Source organism: Lathamus discolor, chromosome 1 (assembly GCF_037157495.1).
Source record: "Lathamus discolor isolate bLatDis1 chromosome 1, bLatDis1.hap1, whole genome shotgun sequence".
Lineage (NCBI taxonomy): Eukaryota > Metazoa > Chordata > Aves > Psittaciformes > Psittacidae > Lathamus > Lathamus discolor.
The window spans coordinates 58,259,954-58,266,273 of NC_088884.1; the positions used below are offsets into that span (position 1 = coordinate 58,259,954).

The window sequence follows — 6,320 nt, forward strand, 5'->3', positions numbered from 1 at the left end:
GCTGATGAGAGAGTATGGCCGTAGTTCTCTTATAAACCAGAAATAAGACTAATGGCATCAGAAGAATTGCAGCAGGGCAGAGGTGGTAAGAAAAGGGAACATGCTCTCTGATTATTTGACATAAGGTGGGTGAGAAAACAGATCCCATCTTAGGGAACTACTATATAAGAGCTAGCTAGGTTAAATATAAGAGCTTGCTAGGTTAGGTCACACAACAGGCTACCTCAATATCCTGTCTCTGATGGAACGCAGATGCCTCCAGTAGGTGTGTGAGAAACAGCAAGAATAAAACAATCCTCCTTGAGATATTGCTTTTCAGCTTCCAGCAAACCCAAGTATTACAGGGAGGATACAGAATTAAAAACAACAAATCATATTCCTGTTGATGTGCTTCCTGGACCTGTGCAAATCACCATCCTTGGGTGCCTACCCTGGCTTGCCCTTCTTCCCCCAGTGTTTTCTCCTGCTCCTTAGACTGAAGGCTGCTTCACAGTACATATGAATGGCACCTAATAAAAAAACCCTTTACCTTGGATGGCCCCAACAAGGTCTACAGAAAAAACTATAGGTTAAATCCCACCCTCATCTAGAAAAGTCAAATGAAAAAGGAACAACTTATGTTCTGCTTCTGCTTGCAAAACTAGAGGGATGACAGATAAAGCCCCTCACTATGTAACCTCTCGCTACTTTTTCTGCTGCCAGAAAAACAAAAGAATGGAAAATAAATATTTTTTTGCAACTTTTCTCCTTTCCATACAATGTTAATAGTATAGATCAAATTCAGAAAGTAAGCTGAAACACAGAAGATACAATGTAAGAGCTACTACTCCTGCATTCTTAAGAACTGAACAACCCGAATATTCTTACAGAACTAAGATAGCACAGAGGATTGAGAGGCCAATCACTGCCTTCCATACACAAACTGAATATGCTATAAATATTTCCATCTTCTTACTTAGAAATACATAAAAATTTTGTTTGAAAGCACGGTTAGTCATAGGAAGCAATGGCAAGCGTAAGGCACAGCCTTAGCGTAACCTACTTGCTTCCCAGTGTATGAAAAGTGTATGCATGCAGCTGAAAGGTTTGAACAGCTATAAGTGAAGAGAAAATTTGGCCTGGTCTGTAAAATCAGGCTAAAATGACAGTCAGATCCATACTCAGTGCAGCTTCCCCTCCCTCCCTTTTTTTTTTTAAGCATCATATCCACTAGTTTCCTAGCTTAAATCTCTTGCTGAAAACTTACTTTAAAATCTGATACTAAACAGCCCAGCCATAGTCCTGATACAAAACACAGTACTACAGATGACACACTGGGAAAAATAAAACAAAATTAACATACCAGTGTTTGTGGCTGGACCACTATACCATTACTGGCATTTTGCTTATGTAGTGATTCCATTGGTGTTTTGCATTACATGGCAAAACCATAGGTTCCCCTTCTAAGAAAAGACTTGCTTAATGTGCCAAATGGTACATCTGGAGAGAAGCACTGCCAGCCTGCAATGATAAAAAAAAATAATTAAAAAAAAAATAATCTGATGCCTGCTGGCTAGGTTTCTAAAAGAGTGTGCTCCTCATACTATTTCTATTGAGAATCATATTTGGGTAACGTACTGTCTAAAGCTTTCAGGCCAGGAAGCATCTTTAATCCATTATTCTATGGTTTTTTATTTTTTTGGCAAATCTTGTAGCTGCAGGGGAGATGACTGTGGGTTTGGTGAGATAACATGTATTATTAGTGCTTTGCTTTATCTTGTTCATTAAAATATTCTGTTGCCTTCCACTGTCAGAGACACCATCAGGCACAGAATTTGTTTGATCTTTGACTGAGTAATATAAAATGAAGCCCTTTGCCTTATAGTGTAGATTTAGTGTCATGTGGTATTTAAGGCTTAACACATACATCAGAGAAAAGAAGTAAAAAGGACCTAGTAGATCAGACCTGGTCCATTAGAACATGTTTTTTCTGAAATGTATTAAATTACTACCATATAAAGTCTAGTCAGCCCTTCCAAGCAGTGACTTCTGCCACTTCTCTGAAAGGTTGCTGCACAAGTCAAGCACAGCTTGACTGGCAATGGGATTCCTGCAGGGGGAACACCTCTGTGCCCTTTGTCTATTGTTACAGGGCTCTGGACAGCTAAAAGGATCTGACTGTGCAACTCCAAGCAGAGACCTGAGTTGCAGCAGACATCCACATGAAGTTTTTAAGTAGCTTCAAACCATGCCTCCTTTCTAAGTGTTTTCTTCCTGACATTTTCACAGAAAGAAAAAAAATTCCCAAGCATTTTAGAATCTGGAGATTCAAGTTTTCACAGAATGATACAAGCAGAGGTCAGATCTGCAAGGATTTCATTCCAGTGATGTAAAATATAACTGCTATTAGGAGAAGTAACATAATAGATGTCATGGATGATGCTACTGCAGCACGGTACACAATTAATTCATAGTAGGCTCAAGACTTCACCAAACACATCTGTCCCAGCACACAAGGCAGGGATACAAAGATGCCTTGGAGCAAGGCTTTGCATTGCTAAAGCTGTGCCAAACCATCTGGGAACAAAACTGTACAAATCTGCAGCCGTTTCAGAAGCTGAAGGAGCACTCTGGTTTTGAGGTTTGTAACAGGCCCTGCATTAGAAAAGGCCATCCAAAGAATACGGGTGATTTTTTTCCATGAAAGGTGAATGATTTTCCAACTGAATACCTCCATGATCCACTTATTCTAGGCATGCTTTCTGGAGTTTTTGAGAGTCCTACATTATAGATCTCAGAACAAGTGTTCCCAAAACATTGCTCTAGAGTTGTTCATAACCAGTCTGAGATTGTCTGTGGACCATATTAAATACTCAGTGGAGAAAAAAGGCGATGCCTTTTTCTAGAGAGTATTTCACATCAAAAAATTGCAGGGAGCAAGTTGAGATAGCTGAGATAGGGTACTTAGCACAGCACTACAAATGCTTCAGGGATGACACATCACTGCATGTGACAATGTAGACACAACACAGGTAAAATACTTGAAATTCTGTAAAAAGGCTATGGGTCATTATTACTGACTCGTACTGCAAGGTTAGGGCTGGGAGGGGTAGGAGAGAGAGATGTGTCTTTCAGGGTTACATCTCTTGGAAGCTGTCTTTATGCTGTGAAATTTATCAGTTAGAACAAAGACAACAATAAGAGTTGGCTTGCTCAAACTGCTGGTTTTGAATGGCACATGTATGGCCACACCTTGCCTGCTTCTCTGCCAGTTTAGGGTCATGTAATTGTGCTACAGACATCCCTTCAGCTCTGCTGGGTAGATATACTGCTTCAGCCTTCAACTAGGTAATCACCATTTCCCATAGTATTAGTGAATACTGAAAGATAGAATGAAACCCATATTGACCTTTCAAAAAGCCCCTGTCATAGTCTCCCTTATGCAGACAAACTGCGAGCTGTCACAGGAAGCTTCCGTGTTTCATAATGTAAATAGTATAAATTGCTTTGACGTTTATCAGTGCTTCCTCCATCTGGAAGCACCTCCTCACAAACTGACTGCGCACGTTAAAAGACAGACTTGATGTTTGCAAATAAGTCAAGTCTGGCAAACTCATCTGTCCTCAAAATATATTGACATTATTCATCTCACACAGCAGTCCCTTTATTTTCCCAAAGATCAGAATTTTTACATTCCAGGAGGTAGTTTTCAGGATCGCTCTTTAGTTCCTTCCTGAAGAAACATGTTTGAAAATTGATCTTATCTAAGTTATTTCCCTTCTCTGACACAGAACATTAATGGAAATTTGAACAAAGAATTCAGAGCAGCATGCCTGTCGACAAGTGGATAAGGAGTGTCTACATTTAGACACAAGCTACTGAACTTTTCAAACAGCTTGGGGACACTAATCTCTACAGAGCCTGATGTTATTTGTTTACTTTCAGTGTCCAGACCTGTGCTTCATTTTATTGAATAATCAGCTCTGAAGTCTTCCCAGTGGCACATAATGTGCATCTCTTATTTTAGTGTCAGATCTACAAGGAAGGCTCTCACGGCATGTATCATGAATTCCTGCAGAACTTCTTTTTATGTAGTGAAAACATTATTTTTCCTCCAAAAACCTGTAACTGCGAAAGAACAAAGCTCATAGTGAAAATAGATGTGTCATGGTTTTATCCTATGATAAAGTAAAAGTTCCTTACTATTTAACTTTCATAATAACAGCTAAATTAGGAACATGCTTTCAGAGACACAAACTGTTCCAAGCCTCGCTGTTTCACCGATGGTGGATGCAGAGACTAAGTGATTGGCTACAAGTAACACAGCAAGTCTGTGGCAAAGTCAAAAATTGATCCAAGAACTCCTGATTCCTATCCATAGCCTGAACCACAAGACGATTGTGTCTTCCAACTTGCATTATTATTTTGTACCTTTATATGTCGTTTGCCCTCATCACGCTCTGTTAAAATTGCTCTCAATGCTATAGGAAACACCATTTTAATCATCAATAACCCCCATGTTCAGCCTCACAAGCCCTAACCCCAGCTCAAGGGAGGTCCAGGAACCCCTTCAATCACTATTGCCAGACACACAGCACTGACAGCCCACCTGTCGACAGTCCTGTGAACACAACCCCACAGACTTCCTACCTCCTCCCAACCTCTTGAACACAATCAGACTTGCAACCTATTTACTAAACCTGCAAATCAGGCAGCATAGCTGCCAAACTAAGTGTGTGTGTCTGCTGTACCCATTAGTGTCTTCAAGGTACCTGTGGTTCAGAAACCCTTTTCCTATCTGGTCCATGCTCTTGCTGGTGCCGAGCAGCTTCATACAGCCAGCTACAGCTGCAGGAGCAAGATCCCAGTGCTCGTGGAGGGACCATGCAGTAAATGACACCTCTGCAAATGCAGTTTTGCAGAACTTAAATTCCAGGGAGGAAAACCCCAAAGCTTCCACCTTTTCGGGAGGATGGTGGAGAACATGGTTACAGAAAGACTGCATGGGAGAGATTCAGAAAAATACAACCTGCCTTTAACCACTTCACATTACTACTTGTCAATGGGAAATAAATACTATACGTGTGTCTCTGAAAGCATCCCTGATGTGATACATTGTGCAAAGCACATACCAGAAATCTAGGAATTGCATACCATTGTTTCCTGGCACTGACCACCACAGAATAGCTGACCGTACCTTGCGTTCACACATGGAGTGTCTCAGGTTCTTGCCAAGTGAAAAGAAATTGTGGTGGTTTAGAAGCCATCAAACCCAGCTTCCACAGCTCTTAAAAAATGCTGTGGGTAAAAAAATGAAACAAGCATGGAAAATATTTGTATAGAAGAATAAATTAACACGGAAGTCTACAGTGCATATAACATTTATCAACATTTAAAATAACAGTGATTATTTCCCCTTTGAAAATTCTTCAGTTTTCACAAACACACATACCTGGGTTTATTGTTCCATAAACCAGTTCATCCAGATTTGTTCCTAATAGCAAGATTCCACAACTTACAGGATCCTGTCAATAAATGCCAGACAAGTTGCAATAAAAAAAGATTTCTGGGATGAAGTTTCCAAAGTAGCCATGGAAAAACCACATACTGATCATTTTAGTTCAGTGTTTTCCCTTTCCCAAGGGGAGGAAGATGAAAACATGCATTTGTTTACATCAGTTCGAAAGGAAGAGGTAGATAGAATGACTGTAATACTGCCCTGTCCAACATTATTTCCTGGCTCTCTCAGCACCTTCTGATGTTTGAGGTGAATCTGCACAAACAGTAACTTTGCTAAACTTCTCAAAATATATGAACAACAAAATCAAAATTAGGTAATAATGGATATGCAGAACCAATGCCACCTTCTCTCTCTCTTAGTCCACCAGCAGGACCTAGCAAAGCCTATCTCCACCAGCACCAGTGGGAATGTGTTATTCAGAATTTCAGAACAACAGAGTTTATTTCAACATTACCACTAATTTCTGGTCCCTGTCTCCAGTTTGACCAGTTACCATGGCAAAGTGGGGAAGCTGTGGAATGGCAATGATAGCATGACAGCGGATAAAGAAGAAGATTATCATCAGACTTACTTTACAGTGATCATTTATCAATATTTGAGTTATGCCTTCCATTATAGCATTTGCCATATTCTATTATGGATTTAGGAATACCAAGGAAATATTAATTTCAAACTATTAAGTTATTCTAAGGGTGATTATTTGGAAAAAATAGAATACCTTACTCATTAATTTAGTTGCATAACATGGAACCCCAAGAACCAGTACAGGTTGGGGGCTGACATACTAGAGAGCAGTTCAGCTGAGAAGGACCTGGGAGTA

The 6,320-nt window shown here is 40.0% G+C and overlaps 1 long non-coding RNA gene across 1 annotated transcript; it reads right to left on the reverse strand.

Moving 5' to 3' along the window:
- Nucleotides 1–1,442: 1,442 nt before the first annotated feature.
- Nucleotides 1,443–5,491, reverse strand: LOC136007155 (uncharacterized). Its single transcript, XR_010609510.1, has 3 exons — nucleotides 5,432–5,491; nucleotides 5,177–5,277; nucleotides 1,443–1,500 (listed from the first exon to the last, which is right to left on the reverse strand). It is a non-coding gene; the product is annotated as an uncharacterized LOC136007155 (long non-coding RNA).
- Between the last annotated feature and the right edge of the window lie 829 nt (nucleotides 5,492–6,320).